The sequence below is a fragment of the Panthera tigris genome, chromosome B1, assembly GCF_018350195.1.
Source record: "Panthera tigris isolate Pti1 chromosome B1, P.tigris_Pti1_mat1.1, whole genome shotgun sequence".
In the NCBI taxonomy this organism is placed as follows: Eukaryota; Metazoa; Chordata; class Mammalia; order Carnivora; family Felidae; genus Panthera; species Panthera tigris.
Genome location: NC_056663.1, coordinates 25,652,929 through 25,677,299, shown reverse-complemented (window position 1 = coordinate 25,677,299; position 24,371 = coordinate 25,652,929). Strand labels below are relative to the sequence as shown.

Here is a 24,371-nt window from a genome sequence, read left to right as displayed (position 1 = left end):
TATCCTTCTGATAATTACCTTTGCAAAATATAGGGCATGCACTGAGCCTCCATGGCTTTATAATTTTGCCAAAAATAGAAATACAAATATGCCATGAAATATGTAAGAAAAGACAATTGTTTATCGGCGCTGGGTTGGTTGGGGGGAGGTTGTGAAGCAGAGGATATACAATACAAAAGAAAATGACATACCTTTCTGTTGTTTTGAGAAGGCATCCAAATTGGGAAACCTAAACTTCTCTTCCTCCCCTCTTAATGACTGGGAACTAGATCGAAGGAATAGAACAACATACATATTTAAGGAAATGAAATAATATGCCTTATTGCCTTAAGATACCAAACGATTGCTGCTTTCTCACAATATTACCTCGTCATAGTCTTGGGTCACATGTAGGAAAAAATAAGGTCCTGTAGCAAATTATGGTCACCATTGGGAAATCCATTTGCTCTGGTGTTCTTCACCGACAGAATGAGAGGTTCACAATGTTGACAGGTCTGGTATAAGACCTAAAATGAAGGCCCTATATCATGGACCACCTTGCCATCTGGTAAAATTGGAAGAGGGGGCTTGACTGTCCTAGTGGACCTCATGGATAAGGTCCCCAGCCAAATAACCATCCTTATCAAGGAAACCAGAGGCAGTTCCTGCTTATCTGGAAGGAATGGGTTTCAGTCATCTGTCAACTGGCAGAATTATTCAAACAAACCACCGAGGGAACCAGGTGCCACCTCACTCTCTCAACACTACAAAGTCCGCCTGCCACAGCCCTTAGCTACTCATTCTGTTCTGGTGTGGTCCCACATGACATCAGTGTCCTCCTCTAGGCCGTGAGTATATGTGACTCACGATTCTTCTGCGGGTCTCATCTGCCCAGTACCCATGTCCTGTGTTTGGCCATCCCTATAACCCTAGGGCATAGGAGGTAGATTAAAACATGGCTCATTCACTGACTAGGATCTTTGTTAAGACAAAACAAACCTCTATACGTCTAAATAAAATATGCCTGGGAGTAATTTTAGAAGGCATTGGAACTCAAGTCTTTTTTCACCAACAACAAGACCAAGGTCAAGAAAAGTGACCAACTCGGATACTTTCTTTTCATCATAGACTGTCCTTGTGATAGATCGGCAGTAAGAACAGAACTGGCCAATTATACAGTGTCTGCAAGGGCCACAGGTTATCATGGCCACAGCCAGCCCAGAAATTAGTCAATATGGGATAAAGGAGGGAGACATCATTTCTCAGGAAGCAAGCTAAGCAAATACAAGAAACAAGCCTCCCCAAATTTATGTGTAGGTTAGGAGTATGATTCACAGCTGTTGCTTACTTAACCACACATAAGAGCTAAGCTCCCAAGGGGCAGGCAGCACAGCAGACATCAGGGCTCCAGAAGAAGGTGTGAGTGGGAAAGAAGGGAAGAGGGGGTGTGTGTCATTGAGTCAGTGCTCTGACCCAGCTGCACATGCCCAGTAGGGGCACAGGGGCTCTTCTTGATTTCTGCCCAGGGATGGTTTCCACCTGTAAGTGACTGGTGGCAAAGCAATGAAGGTCCACTCAGGCTTATGTTATATGAAGAATGGCCTGGGGCGCCTGGGTGGCTCCATTGGTTAAGCGTCCAACTCTTGATCTTGGCTCGGGTCATGATCTTATGGTTTGTAGGCTCAAGTCCTATGTCGGGCTCTGTGCTGACAGTGTGGAGCCTGCTTGGGATTCTCTCTCTCCCTCTCTCTCTGCCCTTCCCCCCTCCCTCTCTGTCTCTCTCAAAATAAATAAATAAACTTAAAAAAAAAAAAAAAAAAGGATGGCCTGGGAGGTGAGGCCAGCAAGAACGGGGAAGCGGCCTTGGACCTACCAAAGGCAGCGCTGTGGCTGAGGGGCTTCCTCTGCTCATGTTTGCGAGAGAGCTCCTTCACAGCGCCCCCTGGAGGGGACCATGAAGGCTGGTGTGCACATCATCAAATGCAGCGGGGTGTTCTATTATCAAAGTAGCTACCACTTATTAGCTACTGTGTGCCAGGCCCTGCTACCTTATCTCCTTTAATCTGCTAACCACTCTTTTGAGATAGGTACTATCCCACATTTTACCCATGAGGAAACCGCAGTTAAGTAATTTCTTCAGTGTCGCACAGCTAACAAGAGGTGGAGTCTAGATTCAAACCCGGAGCCACGGTTCTTCATAGCAACCAGGATGCGTCTGGGCATTTCTGGGGAGAAGGAACTAGAGACACGGAGTGGCTCTCTAGGACAATCATCTCCAAGTACAATGTTAACAAAGAGACATGGCTTTACTACAGACACAATTTTGCATTAGAGAAAGAAATCAACCAGGTGTCCCATAAGCATAAACCATTAGGGCCTAGTTGGAATACAGATGGATCTACGTAGGAAGTGACAAGCCAGTTAAGACAGAATAGATGCATAACCACGCTGTGTATTTTGATGCCATTTTCTAAACAGCTTGCAACTTATTGTACCAATTTATCAGAGTAGTGCTTTGTGTTGCGTGTAAAGCACAATTCAAAACATGCGTGCTCTGGCATCCATCAGCAACCCGGGCTGCGTTGGTTGCGTGTTTATTTCTCCTTTCCTTACGTAAGCATGTTTACATAACATCAATACCCAGAGCAGCAGCCAGATGATGTTATGCTAACTGATAGGAACAGAAAAGTACTGCAGAGCTCAGCACTTTAGGACAGCGCTGCCTTCCGATGGTATCTAGTAATGAGAAACTCTCCACCTGGAGAACACACCTCCTGGAGATGTGCACTCAGTTCATTTACTTTTACTGCCTCTCTTGGGTTGATTGTAGCCTGTCTTTAATTCCCATTGATTAGTTAGGGTTTGATTTAAGCCACGATAAAATCCCCTGGAGCTTAAAAGAACTGACCTGGCTGAATATGTGGTGACCTTCGTGAAGATCTCTTATAAAAATTCATTGCGATGACATATTTTAGACATAATGATTTATAAGGGCATTTACAAAGCTTACTGGCGGGTCTGAAGGATTCACTTGTCAAGTATGCAATCTGAGCTACATGCCTGATAATTGTGTTAGTTCTGAAAAGTATTTACATGGCCATGAAATCACTGTTTTTGGGGACACTCTCTTCCAACCAGATTAGGTTAGTTCCCCTCACTCCTTCACCACTTACTTTAATTAGTATTTATGCACACTATATAAATATATAATTGTTTGTACATATCTGCTCTATGGTCTCTAATTTGCTTTGATCCCTTTTTATTACATTGAAAAAAATTTTTTTCAGATGCATTTATGTCTCCCTCCTCTCCAAGTCTCAAAAGTCCTAGTTGAATATTCTGAGCATTGTGGACACATACTACAGGATTTCGTCTGGCAGTAAGAGTTCCAAAGCAATTAACGATCTCGCAGCTTTGCAAGCCTCTCATAGGAATCAAACCAAACTGACTCTTCCCAGATACAAGTGATCTCTTGGGTAGTTTCTTGTCTTAGAGTAAAAACACTTCCAATTACTTGTTTATGTAATCAAATGGCCACATGCTCCTCGGAGAACCCACATTAGAAGGAAATTCAGCATCTAAACAAGGATTCATTTGTAAAAGATCTTCCTGCATCTACAGGCAAAAGATAGTTTAAATGTATATGCTGCTTCTACGTTATTTACCCACTAATGTACCTAGTTTCCTATTTACATTATTTTTCTCAGCCTTTTTGCTCAGAGCTATCTGTGACATTTGATTTTCCCAGTCTATCCCTATAAATATTCCTAGAGCTCTTTTGTATGCATTGGTTACCTGACAGGTGTTTCTTAGTTAAGAAAATCAGATATATAGGGGGCGCCTGGGTGGCTCGGTCGGCTTAGCATCCAACTCCTGATTTAGGCTCAGGTCATGATCTCAGGGTTGTAAGATCAAACCCCACGTTGCACTCTGTGCTGACAGCATGGAGCCTGCTTGGAATTTTTTGTCTCTCCCTTCTCTCTGCCCCTCCCCCTCTCGCTCTCTCTCAAAAATAAACATTAAAAAAAAAAGAATTTGACTAAAAAAACCCCAAAAATTAAATCAGGTATATTAAAATCTGAACTTCTCTAATGGTTAAATTGGGAGGGATTTTTTTTTTTACATTACAAAGGATTTTATTCTTTACTAAAGGGACCAGGTATTGAGCCCATCTGTGAGATAGAAAGAGTTCTCTGAATGACAATACGACAATGTGAAAGTACTTACTGCCACTGAACCGTGCACTTAAAAGTGACTGAGATGGTCATTTTCGGTGTATTTCACCACAATTAAAAAATATATATTATGGAGTTACGGCGTGCCTGCACGGTACTAAATGCCATGGCCATGGCATTGAGTTCTCTTCACCGACCACGTGGCCCTTCTTCTCCAGTGGGATTGTCTAGTGCACTGACCAAGTAATGCAACAAGTGTGGCCTTGTGCTCTGAAACATACATTGCTAGAATCAAATATCTAGCAGTGGAGACCTAAGTTACACACAGGGGCTCAGAGGAGGCCTGACCTCAGGAGGGACATTAACATGAGATGTGTGGAGCCATCGGAAGCATGCAGGGAAGGGCTTCACGGTCAAGGGATCGGCGTGGGCAAAGGATCTAAGGTGGGAAAGAATTCAGTGTATTTGAGCAACTGACAAAAGGCCAGTGTGGCTGAAGAAATGCAGGGGTGGAGAAAAATGTGAAATGAAAAGAAATTGGAAAGGAGTCAGAATCCAGATCTTGCAGGTAAGAGGGATTTGGATTTTATTCCAAGTGAAAGGTTTTAAGTTGGGGATTGATGTGATCTTATTTATAGAAAACAACAACAACAAAAAACCCCATCCCGACTGTAGTAAAGATAATGCGTTGAAGAGGGAAAGTAGAAACAATAAATGAGGAACTATTTGAGTCTAAAAATATAATTTGCCTTTATTTATTTATCTATTTATTTTTAAAGTTTATTTATTTATTTTGAGAGAGAGTGTGAACAAGGGAGGGGCAGAGAGAGAGGGAAAGAGAGAATCCCAAGCAGGCTCTACGCTGTCAGAGTGGAGCCCGATGTGGGGCTCGATCTCATGAACCGTGAGATCATGACCTGAGCCAAAACCAGGAGTCAGATGCTTAACCGACTGAACCACCCAAGCGCCCCTAAATTGTCCTTTAAAACACAAAGGGCATTAAATGTTTCAGGTAAAATAAATGCAACGTACATCCACTGATAATTGTTTCACTACATGCATCTGATTTTTTTTTCTTGCTTTTTCTACTCTACTACTCTTTAATTCGCTTTCTCTTGTATTTTTCCTGAATTTTTAGGGGATGTTTTTTGACCAAAGAGGTCATTTATGGTAAAGCTATAACCTATAGGCCGTCTAACGTTACTCATATGTAATGTGTCACTATTGTTGTTATTCAATTATCATGGTAAGAACACTCTAAACAATATTTCACTGGTTCAAAACATGTTCTAAAGTACTGATTCTTGTCTTACCATCCGAGGTCGATGTTGTCTTCCCTTTCATCTTATTTGAAACATCCAATTCTTCCCTGGCTGATGAGCATCAAATTGGAGGTTCGTGAAGAAACAGCACGTCTCTGGAATAGGCCACGTACTCCAAGAGGTGTCCGCTTCAACACTAAAAACAAACAAACAAACAAACAAACAAATAAATAAAAATTTAAGGGGCGCCTGGGTGGCGCAGTCGGTTAAGCGTCCGACTTCAGCCAGGTCACGATCTCGCGGTCCGTGAGTTCGAGCCCCGCGTCAGGCTCTGGGCTGATGGCTCGGAGCCTGCTTCCGATTCTGTGTCTCCCTCTCTCTCTGCCCCTCCCCCGTTCATGCTCTGTCTCTCTCTGTCCCAAAAATAAATTAAAAAAAAACGTTGAAAAAAAAAAATTTAATACCGGAATCACCAAAACCAAGGCCTGGCGGAAAACACACATGGAATGAGGACCGAACTCCCATGACCAATAGTGAAAATGAAGGTGCGTTGGGAAGAAGCAGGTGGTTCACTCCCTCTTCAGTCTTCACTTCAAAGAGCAAAAATCACCTAAAGTATAAGAAAATACCTCATGATGGAACAGGACTCAAAACCCGCAGGCTGTACACAGCAGAAAACAGGACTTGTGTCCCTATCCGCAGGCTTGTGGTTTGGCAGGTAGCCTACGCACTGTCATCCTACCTACGGGAGTCCCACCCTCTTCTCCAAGCCTATGTCTCTCCAGATCCAGCCACTCACAGGAAATAACTGCGATGGGAAGGAAGAGAAGGAGGAGAATGTATATTGGTTTAAGTATGTTCACTGCTGAAACAAATAAACGCTGACATTTCAGTTGATACAGTAGAGCTTTTCCCTCCCTCGCACAGTAGTCAAAACTGAGTTGCACGATGGTGATGAGGAGGTGAGGCAGGGTCTGCGCGCAGCGATTCAGGGATCCAAGGTGCCACAGGCTCTGCCCTCTTAAATATGTGGCTTCTTGAGGAGAAAGGTAGGGGGAATGGGAAGCAGTTCAAAGGGTGTAAAGTCAACAGTTATACCAGATGTTTAAATTCTAGGGCTCCATCGTAGAGCCTCGAGTCAACAATGTGGTATTGTGCACCTTGAAATGTATTAAGAGGGTAGATCTCACGTGAAGTGTTTTGTTTTGTTTTTAAAGTTTATTTACTGATTTTGAGAGGGAGAAAGAGAGCAGGGGAAGGGAAGAGAGAGAGACAGAGAGAATCCCAAGCAGGCTCCGGACCAGCTATGCAGAGCCCCAGTGGGACTTGAACTCATGAACCGTGAGTCACGGCCTGGGCTGAAACCAAGAGTTGGACGCTTAACCGACTGAGCCACCCAGGCACCCCACATGTGAAGTGTTCTTCTCACACACACACACACACACACACACACACACACAAAAGGACACATGGAAACCTTCTGAGGTGATGGATATGCTTTGGGATTTTTTTTGAAGGATATGTTTATTATATATTGTGGTGGTATCACAGATGTGTGTGTAAGCCCATGCTTATCAAATTGTACACATCCATCATATGCAGTCTTTTGAATATCAATTATACCTCAATAAAAACATGTGGCTTCTATTGTTTCCCAACGGCCAGTGAGCAGATATGGGAAGGGAGAGTGGGCTGCATAGGGAAGCTGTTGTTTGGTCAGACCTAGGAGCACTAGACATCACTTCCATTCATTCCTCTGGCTAGAATCCAAACTGCAAGGGAACTGAGATAGGTAGACTGGCCTGTGTCCAGGGAGAAGAGGAGACCGGCCACCTCCGTCGCTGTGAGAAGGCTATGGTTCTTGTGCACAAAGAGCTCAAAGGGTAGGAGTAGAAAGTGGAACCCTGGAAACTGTTTTATGTAGTCATTTTCTCACACAGAGAATGAGAAATTGGGGATGGAAAAAATAATTTTTTATTTTGCAGTAGATGAATATCAGTTAGAAATCTGAAATAGCTATCAACTTATCTCCCCTAATAATCTAAGCGGGGAATTCATTCATTATCTACATTCAGGGTCAGGGAGCAACAGCGATTCATCTAGGGTATGTTTCTGTTGGCAAACACTGAATGAGTCTCTACTGATTACAAGTAAAGTCAAAAACTAAATGGGGCTTATAAAAATTTTTCCTGCAAAAAATGAAAGGAAGGGCACCCCGGTGGCTCAGTCGGTTAAGCCTCTGACCTCGACTCAGGTCATGATCTTACAGTTTATGAGTTTGAGCCCTGCATCGGGCTCTGTGCTGACAGTTCAGAGCCTGGAGCCTGCTTTGGATTCTGTGCCTCCTTCTCTCTCTGCCCCTCCCCCACCCGTGCTCTCTCTCTGTCTCTCAAAAATGAACAAATGTTAAAAAAAAAGAAGAAAAAAAATGAAAGGAAATATCACAGGAAGACAAATGAAAGACAAACTTCTGAACACGATTTATTATAGAAACTAGGAGTAAAACACCCTTAGTTGCATGAGAGACAGCAAAGCTTCTAGGAAATGAAAGCTGTGGAAGAAATAAAGAGTCCAAGATGAGAGAACTGTAACATAGAGGAAAGGGGGAGAGGGTCATTAATGGCACAGGGAAGGACTGAAAGGGCACTAAGAACGCAATAGGAAAATTAAAATCATCTTTGGAAGTGCGGAGGACACACCTGGAGTGGAAGACGATGAATTAGGCCCATGGAAACACACTTGCATTATCACAGAATAAAAATAAGGTGGATAGATGTGAAAAGACGTCAAGAAAGAGAACTGAGCTCGTCACACAGGTGAGTTGGTTTTGGAAAAAAGGCCTGAAAAAAATACTTGTCGAAGGCGATTGCATAGCTGTAAGTGGCGATTAAGAGTCATTTAATTCCAGGCAAACGTGAAGTAAAAGATACAAAGAGACACATCCTGGCACATATTTTGAATTATAAGGATAGAAAAAAATATAAGTCCTACCCAGGTCAAAAGACAAGCCACCTACAAAACAAAGGGAAAGCAGGTAAGATTCACCTGCCTCTTCACCTGTGGACAGCTGGCGATGAGAAGAAACTCCTATATCCTATGAAGACAAAATCATTTGAGATCCAGCTTGTCGTAGTCAGCCAAACTGTATTGTACATAAACTGTAGTGAACATAAAGATATGTTCAGAAATGCAGCAACTTCAAAAATGTATCATTCACGTCCTGTTTTGGAAAAAAACATTCCTCGACAATACAATCAAACTGACTAATAATGAAGCAAAATCAAGAACTCAGGGACAGGGGAAACGAAGGTGCAGGAGCGCTTGGGGTGAGCACCAAAAGTGGTTTCATGTCGCATTAAATCATCTTATTTTTTTATTTTTAAACTATTGTTTAAAGTTTACTTCTTTGTTCTGAGAGTGAGAGAGAGAGAAAGTAAGCAGGGGAGAGGCAGAGAGAGAGAGGAAGAGAGAGAATCCCAACCAGGCTCCCCGCTGTCAGCACGGAGCTCCATGCAGGGCTCAAACTCACAAACCGTGAGATCCTGACCTGAGCTGAAATCAAGAGTCGGACGCTTAACTGACTGAGCCACCCAGGTGCCCCTTCTTTTATGTATTTTTTAGTTTTTTATAAATCTTAATGCTCTCCTAAATCCTGCTGCAAATGAAATTTTATCGGAATGTATCTTGGAAGACAAAGTAGGTAGGGTTAAAATCCTCTCATTTATTTAATATACACCCTGCCCCTTCTCTATCCCTGCAGCAGCCTCTCGGGCACCTCTCCGGAGGTTCTCAGGAGACACTGAAGATCACGGGCTCTTAGACCAGTCATCTGGTACTTAATTATGTACTGCCTTGTCCTTGTCCAAGATGACACCAGATCTTCTTCTGGGGTGTTTTTCCTCACAACGATCCTGACACCAAACGTGTGGGGTTTTTTCCACACCAACAACCAGTTCTCCAAGTCTCTGGACACCAACTGGGTATCCTACAATTCAACTCAGTTCTGATACTGCCTGGAGGTAGTATTAGACTGCACAGGGTAAAGGTTCAGTCCCATAAGACTGCCCTCATTTAAATGCCAGTTGCAAGTTCCAGGGTGCCACTTGTACATCAAACCGACTGGCTATAAATCAGGGATTCCCGTGAATTTGCTACAGAGAATGCGAGGAAACCCTTTCCCTACACTTACCAGTTGACCATAAAGGAGACAACTCAGGAAAAGCCAGATGGAAGAGACTCATGGGGCGACGTATAACCGTGGGGTTATACCATGGGGCTGCCATGGCGGCTCTCAGGCGCCACCCTCACGTTATCTTGACACATCCCCCAACCCGGAAGTTCTGCGGATCATGCCATTTAGGAATTTGTGTGGAGATTTCACTACATAGGATGAAATCATTGACCTCAATCTCCAGCCCCTCTCTTCTCTCTGCATGTCCTGGGGCTGAGGATGAGAGTTCCAACCGTCCAATCACACGGTTCCGGGCAACCAGCCCCCATCCCATAGCTATCTAGGCACCTACCAAGAGCCACTTGATCAACATTAACCCCTGTGGTTGAAAGGGGCTTGTTATGAATAACAGAAACACTCCCATCACTCAGAATATTCAAGGGTTTTAGAGGCTCTGTCAGGAACCATTGATAAAGAGCAAATATACAATCCTTATTATATCACACTTCTCATAGTTTCATGTGTATTATTTTATTATTGCTTTTTGTTTGATTCTTGCATGCTTGTGGTCTGAGTTCACTCATGAATGTGGCAGGAGAAAATATCTTAAAGCATTGAAAAATACAAAGAGTGCACACAGAGTAGGCATACAATCAAAATCAATATAGCCTGCAAGCTAGTCAGGAAACCAAAGGCAGGGGCTCTGTGTGCAGTGTATTTCCTGTGTTTTCCACAGTTTGTCAATTACTTGGAAGAAGGAATAGAACTGGCTCATAGAAGACATAGCCCAGCGAGGTAATTGTGGAAGTTAGCACCTATTCTCATGTTTCTCCACTTTTTTAAAGAGTCAAATAGGACCATTGTTTGTTCTTCTATGGACTCCCCTTTTTTTTTTTAAAGGAAGCTCTATGCGGAAATTAAACTCATACTCTGAGATTCAGAGTCACATGCTCTACCGACTGAATCAGCCAGGCACCCCTGGACCCCATATTTAAGATGATTTTATCCACCAGGCTAACTGCAATATACTAACTAATGGCTTTCCCAATTTTAGGCAATGTAGATACGGATCATGCATTCACAATAGGGGCAAAAATTAGTTCTTATGGACTGAGTGAAAATATCTTACTCTTAATCATAAAGCACAGGTATATAGATATGTGGGTATATATACACCACATAAGAACATTCAATATATCTGTGGTATTAAAATTTCATGAGGGGTAACTAGGGAAAAAATGTCGAAAAATACCCTTAGGGAGATGACAATAAAAAAAAATGGTAATGATGTTCTGCTATAAATGACTTTCTTTACAAAGTTAATTTATTTTTGTAAGTAGTCTCTACCCCAACATAGGGCTTGGACTCACGACCCCAAGATCAAGAGTCATATGCTCTTCCAACCGAGGCAGCCAAGCGCCCCAAATGACTTCTGATCAGAACTTTTGATCTGTGTGACCTCACCAGTGTTATCACATTCAGTTGGGATTTCAATCAAAAGCAAATAAATGCCATATCTTAGCTTGTGGGTAAATGTAATTGTTCATTAAACAGCGAGCACTTTGCCAGGCAACGTTCTAGAATACAAAACGCTCAGAATATAGAAAGATAAAAACTTAATCCTGCCTCTATAGAGCTTACATTCTAGTTGGGAGAGAGAGAGAGAGACAGCAAACAAACTAATAAAAATCTTTATAATATATCAACCGATGATAAAGTATTCGAGGAAAAATAAAGCAAGATATTGACAGAGAGAAAGGGTGTGCTGTTTCATATAAGGTGACCAGAGAAGGTTCCCTTTGGTGAGATGACATTTGAGTAGAATCCTGAAGGCGTTGAGGCAGAAACTTTTGGGATAACTGGAAGAAGAATGTTCTAGGTAGAGAGAACAGAAGTACAAAGAACCTGAGGGAGGAGTGGCTCAGCATGTTGGAACTATAATAAATAGCAACAGAGTGAGCAAAAGGAATGAGCAGGAGCTAGAATCAGAGTAGCAGCTAAGAGGGAGAGGTCGGGGATGTAACGAAATCACAAAACTGGGTGAGATGGCAAGCCTTTGAAAAGTCCGAACAGAGGCACTTGTGATGTGATTTCCATCTTCATAGATTACGGTGTCTGCCTTGTAGAGACCAGACCTTAGTTCGATGAGCTTAGAAAAAAGGAGACCTGTTGGAAGGCCACTGTAATAGTCCAAGCAAGAAATGGTGAGGGCTGGACACGGGCATTCAGATTTGGGACATATTTTACAACATGCATTTTTGGAAAATCCAAAACAGCTCAAGATCCCCACACTGAAAGATTCATACTGGGAAATACAATATCATCCCAAAGTTCTAGGTCTTATTTAGGGGAAATCTTTGTATGTGTTTAAAAAAAAAAACTCTTCCTGGGTATGGTAGTTCTTCAGGTTGGCAAACAGCAAATCACCAAACCTCCTATTTTCTTTTATAAGAAAAGTGTGTTTGTAGCTGGACCGGATTTTTATTTGGGCAAGGAGTGGCCCTCATTAAAGACAAGCGTTGTATGTTTTGTTACACAGATGTCCTTTATTTTCTGAAGCTGTCAACAACATTTCCATGATGGCAAGTGGTCTAGGTTGATGTAACCTGAGATATTATGTAATGTTTGAAGTGCATTTGTATTTCCGGAGCTCAGAAAGTACATAATGAGCATTAATGAGTCTTCCCATGCAATTTTTAGCTCGCTCCTGGCATTGATCAACTGTGATGCTGAGTGTGGTGAAACTTTCTTCCAGATAAAAAATCCGACTTTGGCCCTGAAGTCTGTTTTTCTGATGGCTATTAATCAATTTTGCAAGCTGCCTCACATTCTTTTTGGAGATAGGCTGTCATAAATAAGTAAAAATAGTCGTTGGTTGGTCCGGAAGTGGGGAAGCACGAGTTCGCATGCCTGCCAGGCAGACTGGCTGGACATATTTATGCACATGGAAAGGACTGACGCTCTTCTGTGGTCACGTGGGTCACACTGCTCGCATATGGCCCTCTTCTCCGTCTAACAAAGGGTTGTAAACAGCATGTAATCCAAGCGGCTGCTATCAAAACAAATTCATTTCATGAAATGGGAGCTGTCCCTTCACTTTGGCAATGACTGGAGATCACTGGTTAGGGTTTTTACAGCACATTTTCATAGTGGGCCTGTGTCCCTTAGAAAGAGTAGGATTTCCAGGAGAAAAAATTCACGAGGCTTTTTAAACAGAGATGCACACTGGCTTCCTCATTCGTCGAGTGCAAATAAATCATATGGCTAAGCAATAGGTATGTAAACATATATTGAGAAAATATTTATACTTTCTATCAAAGGTATTGTTTACCCTGTGCATGTTCAGAACATATTTCTAAGTGTTTACAAAAGGAAAAATCATGTGGCTTATCTCGCACCTCAGATACAGTGGGAAAAAAGAGCGGGCAGGCCTGAGAATGGGAAACGATCATAAAATACTTAATGACCCGAGGACCAGAAGGAAAGGACTAAGGTCAAACTCACATGGAAAGCAGTGCAACCAGTAAGCCACCAAAAGAAGGCTGTTTCTCAGATCCTGATTGGGAGTGCAGGGACGGGAGGTTTGGGGACCTAATTATTCATGGAAGGAATGCATTGGAATGCAAACTCCTGAAGAGAGAAGCTCATGAGGGAAGCCAGCAAGACAGTTGCCTCTTACATGTCAAGAATTGACATGTTTATGATCTTTGGGTAAGCACATGAAGGAAAGGAAGGGATGAAGAAAGAGAGCATAGTCCAAGCTTCTGGTATAACCCTGCTATGGCCACTAGAAACAGAAGACCACGAAAGCCACAAATCCTTAAACCTGAAGTCTATTCCAGCTCCAAAGGTAATATACCAGCTCCGAAGGTAACAAATCATGGGAGGGGTTTAAAATAGAATGGCCCTAGAATCTATGGCATGTAACTATTTTATCCATGAGTGATATGTGATATGTTTTGATTTGAAAGTGATCATCATAATGTATCACATACGGTATAACTATATATGTATATATCACTTACATATCTATATTAGTTATCTATGTCACATATAGTATAACTGCACATAGTGATACATGTCTGTAATATACGTATGTATCTTTCACTACATGTATCAGTTGTAACTTAAGAATCTCACAAGATTATATTAATAAGTAATTAAGACACCTCACAGTTTATTTAGACTGGGTCTCATTGTTAAAAAATTACTTCCAAAAACTAAATAGAAAATAACCCTTTTTTAAAACAGCATGTGGGAGACAGAAAAAAATAATAAAAATCCCATTAGCATGAAGGCGGGGGGAGCAAGCACCAGTATTCATATTTTACAGACCCTTGAGAGCTCGAGACTGTTTTGAAAATCTCACACCCTTATCTCAAGAAGTCACTTTTGCTATGCACAGACCAAGACCTGGAACCCATTTACAATATCCGAAAACTTTAACGCGCCTTCTAAGTAAGTTTGCATCTCAAAAGATCAAGTACAGTAAAAGCAGTTTTAAAGTCAGCAAGGCCCCACATATGCTTGGGAATCTTCTTTTTAAGCCTTGCTCTTAAGTAAATCTGTAACTATTTGTGGTTGTTTATGTCCTTATATGGAAAAAGAATGTATTTTGCTGGAGAAGAACAACAGTAATGAACTGGATTTATGGCTAACTTCTCTCAATTATCTTCTTCCACCAGACCTTAATCCAAGAATTTTCAGTGAAATAATGTTCCATTTCTAGAGACAGTTACCAGAAGTGCAAACACCACATAGGAAACAGATATTTCGTTTTTAGATCGCATATTGTAACATTCTAAATGCCTCCCATCTACCAAGAACTGGGCACTAAACTTCTTTCTGAGTGAGGAGGCCACTGAAGCAGTTAGGGATGACGGTAATCTTGTATTACTGTTGATTTCCAGATTTGGTAGCTGTCCTGCAGAGACCTAGGACAGTGCCTTGTTTTAGGGTAATGCACACTGAAGTGTTTATAGTTAATGGGTATCACGACTACAATGTACTCAAATGGCTCAGGGAAAAAAAAACAGCAGAAAGAGAGAGAGAATGAGAGATCAAATGTAAAATGTTAATGACTAGGTGACAAATGAAAAAGCTTTTTGTGTTGTTCTTGCAACTTTTCTGTAAGTTTGAAATTATTTCAAATAAAAAGTAAAACAAATACAAGAGACACAGTTTGAAGGGCCTGCGACTGGCCAAATTTTAGACTTCTTTGAAGTTCAAGAAAATTGTGACTTTAATAGTAACTCAATGAATAAATAAGAATCCATGAGTCCACAATAATAGGAAGGAAGGAAGGGAGGGGAGAGGGAGGGAGGAGGAAGGAAAGAAGAAAGGAAGGAAGAAAGGGAGGAAGGGAGGAGGGGAGGGAGGGAGGAGGAAGGAAAGAAGAAAGGAAGGAAGAAAGGGAGGAAGGGAGGAGGGGAGGGAGGGAGAAAACGAAGTGCTTACCACCACTAGAGCCTATTATTATGCAAACATCTTTGACATTTTTTAGTGAAAAAAATAAATAACTCTTTACCATGTCTTTTTGAGAGGAATTGTAATTATCATCAGTTGCTGGTGATAGGTTTTTTTCAGAAGAATGTCGGCTCATATATATTGAAGGAATGATAGACCAAAAATCACCATTTAACAACTGTTACTGGGTCGCTCAGTTCTTGTCCCTGATGCACCAAAGAATTGGGGACCTGAGACCATAATGGGGAGATAGAGTTTATTGAATAAATAAGTATAGTGCACTTGCAAAAGAGAAAGCGGGCCAATGTCACAGTGCGGGTGACAATGGCCCCAAGAAGCCCTAGCTTTTTGCGTATGTAAATTTGGCTTTGACATTTTTGATGGACAGCTGGTGGTTATACACACTGGTTTCTGTGCATGTGCCTACCCATGATGCATTCTGTTATAACTGTATTTATTTGTGTATTGCATATTTATGAGTTTCTAATAGGCTTTGTTGTGGCTCAGAGTTACCTAAGGGCAAGTCGCACTTTTTGTGCACATGTTCAGCTCTTTGGAAGTCCCCTTGCGGCTGTTGCACAGAGGCTCTGTGGTTAGGCCTCTCCTGTTCGGTTAACCCCACAGGATGGCTCGGAGGGTGTGGCCAGCACCTGCTTTATCCCTTCTCACTCACACCTGACTGCCTAACGCTCCCCCCACCCCCCCCCCCCCATCAAGTGACTGGACCCTATATCATTGGGCATTGGGAAGATTACCGCTGTGACTTCTTTGAACTGTTAGGAGAAGTTGGGCAGATTTAGTGAGTCCATCACTTGCGGACTGTCGAGGGGAGAAGGCAATGGTGTCTGGCCGTGTCCATCCAAGGCACTTCTGAAAGGGAGAGAGTTGCAGGCATCTAAAGGTTGACATCCTTGATTGAGGACCAATTGAATATTGATGGCTTGTAATCTGGAGGAGACAAAGGATACTAATACATTGATTAGTCTGGGTCCAAAGAGTAATATCAAGAGAGGCCCCAGAAGGAGGGGAATAAAAGGTATATATAACCCATTGCCATGTGGAAGAGGAGGGATTCCACCTGGGGGTTTGTGTGTATTTGTTTTCAAGTTTGGTGGCCCCGGTTACAAGTTCCCGTATGTCTTGTTGGACTTCGAGGGGTTTATTGACATAAAAGCAACATTCCTCTTGCAAGAATGGACAGGTTCCTCCTTGTGCCGCTGTTAGCAGATCCGGGGCATGTCTGTTTTGGAGAACAACTGTGCAAGAGAGCCACCTTTCCAGACCTTGATTAGAACCTGGTCACCAGGTTCATATAGAGGAGGTGCTTTTGTTTGGTGGTGGAAACTGTTAGGCCATATTCCTTTAAAGCCCGTTGGTCTTTGGATAGAGACATAACATGAGTTTGTATCCCTAGAGTCTCTGGATCCACCAGGAAGTCTGTAGTTAGGAAAGGTCATCCATAGAGGGCCTCAAAAGGACTCAGACCCTGGGCCTCCTTGGGAGTGTGCGATGATAGAGAAGGGTGATTGGCAAGGCTTCTTTCCAGTTTGGTGGTGTATCTTGTGTGAGTTTTTTAATAATATCTTTTAGGTATTGGTTGGCCCTTTCTACTTCCCAGAGGACTGTGGCCTCCAAGCACAGTGGAGGTGGCATTTGAAACTCAGTGCTTTGGAGACGGATTGAACCATGACGGCCACAAAGGAGGGCCCGCTGTCGCTCTGAAGTGACTTTGGGAGATCAAATCGAGGGATGCTTTCATGGAGAAGTTTGTTGACCACTTCAATTGCTCTTTCAGTCCATGTAGGTAATGCCTCTATCAACCCCATGGAAGTGTCAACAAGCCTGAGGAGGTGTTTGTTTCTTCTGCAGGGTGGCATCTGAGTGAACTCCATCTGCCAGGCTTCCCTAGGGTGGGATCCATGCCTCTCTATCGGCTGGATTAGTTGAGGCCAATGGGTGCCCTAGGGGTTGTTATATGTGCAGGTGGGGCAAGAGGAGGTTATTTGTTGAGCCATCTGGTAGAGTCCTTTACCTGGGAATGTTCTAGAAACGAGAGTTTGTAAAGCATCTCCCCCTAAGTCAGTGGGGTCATGAAGGGCTTTAACTAGTTTCCACTGAAGATTTTAAGGAACGGCCAAGATGCCATCTAACGAATACCATCTGCTGTCGTCTGGGAAAAATCCCTTTTTGTTTGCCCAGACTCTGTCCTTTTCTGTGTATTTGGTCAGTGGCAGTGACAGAGCGCTGGGTATGAAGGCCCCTGTAGGGGAGGCTCTTGTTGGGCTGCCTCCTTGGCAGCCCAGTCTGCGGCCTGGTTGCCCTGAATTATTTCTGAGTCCCCTTTTTGATGACCCTTACAGTGGACCACTGCCACGTCCTTGGCTTAGTGTACAGTCTCAAGCATGTGGGTTATGAGGGTTGCATGTTTGGTGGGCATATTTGTGGATGTGAGGGATCTTTTTCTGCCCAAATGGCTGTGTGGACATGGAAGACTAAGAAGGCATCTTTGGAGTCAGTGTAGGTGGTAACCCTCTTATCCCTAGCCAGCTCTAGTGCTCTAGGAAGAGCAATGAGTTCAGTTAGTTGAGCTGATGAGCTGTTTGGGAGGGCTTATGCCTCTGTGGTAGAATAGGCATTATGGCATAACCAGCTTTTCTCTTGCCCTCTTCCATGAAGCTACTACAATCAGTGAACCATATTTCATCAGGATTTTGTAAAGGTTGTTGGTGAGGTCAGGCCGAGGCTTTGTGGACGTGGAAAGGATCTTTGTGCCTGAACGGAAGGCTTTTGTGTCATGCTTTCAGATTGGTAATAAGGTCGTGGGGTTGACAACCCTGCAATTGCAGACTGACATTTGAGGGTTTTTTTTTTTTAATATTTATTTTGAGAGGGAGAGAGAGAGTGAAAATGTAAGCGGGGAAGGGGCAGAGACAGGGAGGGGGAGAGAGAATCTTAAGCAGGCTCCATACTCAGTGCAGATCCCCACACCAGGTTCCATCTCACGACCATGGGATCATGACCTGAGCTGCAATCAAGAGTTTGACGCTTAACTGACTGAACTACCCAGGCACGCTGAGGGTTTTTTAGTAGAATTTGGTATTTTAGAAGTCTGCTGTCAGAGACCCAATTTGATGCCTGATTAGTTATGAGGTCTGGAATTTGATGAGTGGTGAAGATTTATATGGGTGTTCCCAATGTTAGTTTGAGAGCTTCTTCTGTTAGTAAGGGTAGGGCCCTGAGGGCTCAGAGACAGGGTGGCCATCCTCTGGCTATGGGGTCAAGCCATTTAGAAACATAAGCCATGGGATGCGGAGTGATCCCAAGTTTTTGTTAAAACTCCCAGAGTGATGCCCTCTTTTTCATGGGTATAAAGTTGGATAGTCTTGGCTGGGTTGGGCAGACCTATTGCAGGCGTCTTGCTTAAGAGCCAACTGTTGCCAAGATCCCCAATTAAGAGGAGTAGAGTCTGATTTGCCTTTCAGGGCCTCATAGAGAGGTTGGACAATATGTCCATAGTTGGGAATCCAGATTCTGCAGTATCCTGTAAAGCCCAGGAAGGCCCTCATTTGCTTACGGGTGGTAGGCATGGATAAGTTAATTATGGCTTAGATTAGTTCTGGGGAAAGACTGTGTCTCCCAGGGGTTATGATAACTCCCAGGTAGGACACCTGTTGCTGTACCAATTGAGCTTTAGATTTGTCAAAAAGTTTAGGGTTTGGACAGTATGTTGGATGGCCAACACTTGAGTGCGGGAGCCAATGAGCAAATCATCCACATATTGGAGGATAGTTCCCCCATCAAGTTGTAAGTGTTGTAAATTCTTAGAGAGGGCTTTGCCAAACACATGGGGGCTCTCTCTGAATCCCTGCAGAAGTACTGTCCAAGTAAGTTGTTGGTGGGCTCACAGGGGCCTTCCCATTTGAATGAAAACAGAAAGTGGGATTGTTGGGCCAATGGAATGCAAAAGAAAGCATCTCTGAGGTCCAGGACCATAAACCAGAGGCTGTTTGGGGGAGGTTGATCAGTATAAGATATGGATTTGGCACTATTGTGTGAAGGGGTATAACAGCCTCATTAAAGCTTGTAAGTCCTAGACTAGGCAATAGCTGTTGTCCTTTTTCTTAACTACTAGGATGGGAGTATTGCGTGGTAAAATTGTGGGGATAAGAAGCCCATGTTTTAAAAACTTGGTAATAGGGGCACCTGGGTGGCTCAGTTGGTTAAGCATCTGACTCTTGATTTCAGCTCATGAGATTGAGCCCCAAGCCCCAAATCTAGCTCCCTGGTGACAGCACAGGGCCTGCTTGGGATTCTCTTTCTTCCTCTCTCCCTTCTCTTCCTCTGCTTGCACTCTCTCACTCTCTCTTTCTCAAAATAAATAATAAAACTTAAAAAAAAAAAGATAAGCATCTGACTTCCGCTCAGGTCATGATCACTCAGTCTGTGAGTTTGAGCCCTATGTTGGGCTCTGTCCTGACAGTTCTGAGCCTGGAGCCTGCTTTGGATTCTGTGTCTCCCTCTTGCTCTGCCCCTCCCCTGCGTGCTCTCTCTTTTTCTCTCTCTCAAAAATGAATAAACATTAAAAAAATTTTTTTTAAAAAACCGATAATTATGGGCAGTAGCCCCAGGGTTGCTTCAGGTCTGAGAGGGTATTGTTTTTACGAGGGTAGTAATGGGGGTCCCTAAGTTGAATTATAATGGGTGTGGTTGATATTGCCCTTCTAGTACAATTCCATGATCCAAGACATCAGGGTTGACTAGGGAATCCCAGTCTTTTCACATCTATGTTGGAATTGGTGAAGGTGATGTTAAGAGAGCCCTCAGCATGTTCCACAGATGGTTTTCAGTATGAGGCCCAAAGATGACTTCGGCTCTCCATTTTTGTAGGAGGTCCCTGCCTGATAATCGGCTGAGACATTCAGGCAAAATTAGAAAACTATGGGCAAAGGCTTGTCCCTCCCAAACACAGAACAGGGGATTGGTGAAATGTTTGATGGCTGGTCAGCCAGACACTCCCACAATGGTACACGTTTTAGAGGAGGAGGGTCCAGAGAAGGGAGTCAAGGCAGAAGAGGTGGCCCCAGTATCAAGTAGGAAAACAGTTGGCCTACTTGTCACATCCATTTGCACCCTTGGTTCCAGTCCAGTCATGTGGATCCTTGAAGGTGGGGCCGACTGGAGAGGGCCTCCTCACTCTTGGGCGATCATCCGGGATGCTGTTGCTGGCCCTTGCCTCCTTCAGGTCGAGGGACAGAGAGCAGCCCAGTGCCCCTGTTGCCCGCCTTTGTAACAGGAAGTGCCCAGTGCCCTGTTGTCAGCAAATATGGTATTTATTTTTGCCTTTTTCCTTATTTGCTGGGGTGCCTTTGGAGGTGGCCTGGCCCTGTAACGTTGCTAGCATTTGGGCATGCCTGACTTCCTTTCTTTTTGCCTTCCTTTTGGTTCCTGATTATGGTTATAGAGGACTGTGGAGGCCATGGTCACCATTTCATCTAAGGTAGCTCTCAGTTCCTGAGCCAGTTTTTGTAGTTTACATCTGATGTCAAGGCTGATTGCATTAGAAAAGTATTCATCCCTCATAGGAGTCTAAATTGAGATTGGTGTATTTTGTGCAGACATCTTTTAGCCTATTTAATTTGTTTTTTTTTTAATTTTAGAGAGAGAGAGTGTGTGTGTATGTGAGCGAGCAGGGGAGAGGGGCAGAGGGAGAGGGAATCTTAGCAGGCTCCATGCTCAGAACAAGAGTCCAAGGTGGAGCTTGACCCCATGACCCTGGGATCATGACCTGAGTCGAAATCAAGGGTTGGATGCTCAACCAACTGAGCCACCCAAGTGCCTCACTTTTCACCTATTTAGAAAGGTGGATGGATTTTCTTCTGGGTCTGAATGATAGTTAATGACTTTATAGTGGGCCCCTTTGAGCCCTGCCTTAATACAAATAAAGAAGTGATTTCTTTCCCACTGGTGGCTTCATTGTTATAGTCCCACCCAGGGTCCACAGGTAGGACTGCAGTCTCCCCAATAGGGTACTTAGGATTGGAGAGGTGCAGACTATCTGCAAACGTTCTTGCTTCCTTTTTAACGCTTTCTAAATCAGTGTCAGAAAGTGTTTGTCCCAGGCTAACCATGTCTTTCCAAGTCATGTCAAATGTGAGGGTAATGCATTGAAAGCCTTCAATATATCCATCAGGGTTATCAAAGATACTCCCTAGCTTGGCTTTGATTTGTTTTAGTTCCACCAGGGAGAAAGGCTTATGCACCCATTGAATCCCAAATTCGCCACCTGCTACCTCCACAAGGGGATGGATTTTTGATGGTGAGAGTAAGGCAGGTCCCTGGTATGGCAGGGGACTATAATGGGATCGTTGAGATGAGGATGCCTCGGCAGGAGCCGAAGGAGACATAGGAGATGGGTGAGGTCGTCCTAATTGGAGGCTGGCAACTGTAATCTTACAGTTCTCCACTTGGTCCTTACTGTCCCTTAGGAGAAAGAATGCCTGAACATAAGGGATTTCTGTTCATTTGCCTAGTCTTTGTGGTATAGGTCTAACTGAAGAATAGTGTTAGAATTTAGTGATCCATTAAGGGGCCACATTTCCCAGTTGGGGAGATGGTATTGTGGCCATGCTGTGTTGTAACAGAACACTAATTTTCTTTTCCAAAGACTTGTGGGGTTAAACCGTGGCCAGTTTTTTTTTTAAGATGCAGCTCAGAGGCATTCCCTCTGGGATAGATTGTTGATTTCCCATCTAGAAAACAGCATGGAATTAGAGAGCCCAGGGTTCCCAGGGGCATAATTCATGGTCCAGCTTATGGCTCAGCACCAAAAGAGGAGTTGGGGAGGACGTCTTCTACTGGTACCCAACTGAAGGACCCACGGAGGCTGGCGGCCATTTGGCACATATAGGAATCCCTTTCTAGTGGAAATCTGGGGGAAAACTTACTGAGATGGATCAGCAAGATTGGTGATTAGCCTATGAGTGACCAGAAGGAGAGTAGAGTCCTGGGAGCAAGGGATCTGCTCGGCCAAGAAGAGGTAGTGAGGACAGATAGAGAATTGATTGAGGGGCCCTCCTGCAGGCCACAATGTATAAGAAAAGAGATCCCTTTCCCTAGCGATCCAAGCCACGGCACCACAAATACCAATGAAATAATCAGTTATGCAAGGATCATTAATGCATACTGGGAAAAGTGTGTGTGTATATAAATATATAAACAGAAAGATAAAGACAGTAAAATGTTAATGATACTGATATTAAATCCATGACATGGGTGCACAGATATTCTCTGTATTATTCCTTCAACTTCTTTGTATGTTCGAAAAACACGCAAATATACGAAAAAGCTTCTCCAATACCAGTGCCACTTGATGTTTGACTAGAGTTATAGAAACTCAGTCCTAGAGGAGATCGTCTATCCCATCAAGTCGTTAAGAGACACATTTATTACTCTGCTTACATCCTCAACCACAAAATACACATAATGGAGGGGATTTTCTGTTGGCTGCTGAATTTAACAAAAGAATTAATTCCTGGGGTACTTGGCTGTCTCAGTCAGTGGAGCATGTGACTCTTGGCCTTGGGTTGTGAGTTTGAATTCTATGTCGGGTACAGAGATTACTTAAAAATAAAATCTTAAAAAAAAAAGAGAGAGAGAGCAATTCCCGAGGGCTGCCCAATGACTTGCTTTGTGGATAGGCAATGAGTTCAGAAAATAAGGAAAAGTGGCAGGGGGTTCTGCCCTAGACTTCCCCAGGTGATGGGTACTACTTGGCCCAAAGTAGAGGACTAGGCTGATTGATATGCTGAAACCAGGAATGAAACATCCAGCTGTACTTACTACTTACGGTCTAAGAGTTGCCATTATTCACATAAGGGATAATCGAACTCCTCCTTAGTCTCTATGCTTATTAATACACATCTGTCTCGAGAAAAGTCTGCAGAAATAGTTAATGTTAGATTGTGTCTTGTATCCATGGATAGTCCCTCTGCCTTCTCGGCTATGAAACGTCTCCACGGTAGCAGGAATCGCAGAGAAGCTTCATTGATTCTCACGGAACGTTAGTGATGTCCTCAAATCAGCAAGTCTTCTCTGAGCTCATATTCAGAGAAAATGTCCACTGTTGCTAAAGCCAGACAGTAAAAAGCTCTTATGGTAAATAATGTTACTTTTGCACAAACAAGAAAAGTGATTTTTAATGTTTCTACTCTTATTATAAAATATATACAAAATTACCTAACCATACCTAAATACTTTAATCATACCATATTTAAACATGACACGAGATGACTGATCTTTGTGTATAAAAATATACGTGACCTACAACTGCACTGTTTTTGTGGCCACACATCCCACTGCTCCCTGGGGACTGGAGGTCCACTTCAGTGACAGTATTTAGCAAACTGAAATGTATTGCTATTATATGTTAGAATTGGTCCATCCATCACGGGCATGCCACAAACTCTCAGAGGGAACAGCCAGCACTGCAATCTTGCGGAGCGAGACAATCAAACCATGTAGGAGGAGAACAATAGCTGAAAAGCAATATTGCATGAAATTGTAACTTCCAGGGAGAGTTTGTTCAGAATAAACAACTCTGTGAAAAACTTTCAAGGACTAGTGCTTTGTACACATCAATCCTTAAAATAATCAGCTTGGAGGAGCTCTAGTTTTAACATTCTGTAACTCTTTAATTATGCCTTAAGGGAATGGTGGTGTCCAGAGTGGGGGTGCATGAGAAGATTCACTGTGGAACTTCTATTTCTGTTTGCCTTTTATCTAAAAAAAGATGGGAAGATTTATTAATATTGAATCCACAGGTTCACACTGGCACCATCCATCCATCTAGACATCAACTGTTCACTTGTGGCCTGCTGCAGACCAAGCAGAAGCCAAGGGAAGAGCGGGAGGGGGGTTTCATCATACTCATGCTGACATGAGCCTTCTTCAGCTTTCAGTCTATTTGGATATGATGCTGTTCTGCTTGACCCAGTTAAGTTGGGTCATGCATTACCGATTGATGTATTACACGGGCATTTTGAAAGAGAGTTAAGGGGCACCTGGGTGGCTCAGTCAGTCAAGCATCTGACTATTGATTCTGGCTCAGGTCATGATCTCCTGGTTCATGAGATCAAGTCCCCCATTGGGCTCTGCATGCTGACAGCATGGGGACTGCTTGGGATTCTCTCTCTCCCCCTTTCTCTCTCTGCCCTTACCCTGCTTGCATGCTCTCTCTTTCCTAAAATAAATAAATAAACTTAAAAAAAAGAGAGGTTTAGGGGCTGCGGGGTGGCTCAGTTGGTTAAGCGTCCGACTTCA

General features: G+C 43.2%; 1 long non-coding RNA gene across 2 annotated transcripts; it reads right to left on the bottom strand.

Moving 5' to 3' along the window:
- Positions 1-234: 234 nt before the first annotated feature.
- LOC122237612 lies at positions 235-23,005 on the bottom strand. Of its 2 annotated transcripts, none has more exons than XR_006216196.1 (3): positions 22,893-23,005; positions 5,468-5,612; positions 235-265 (listed from the first exon to the last, which is right to left on the bottom strand). It is a non-coding gene; the product is annotated as an uncharacterized LOC122237612 (long non-coding RNA). The 2 variants fall into 2 exon arrangements; XR_006216195.1 differs by having other exon boundaries at positions 22,900-23,005.
- Positions 23,006-24,371: the final 1,366 nt, after the last annotated feature.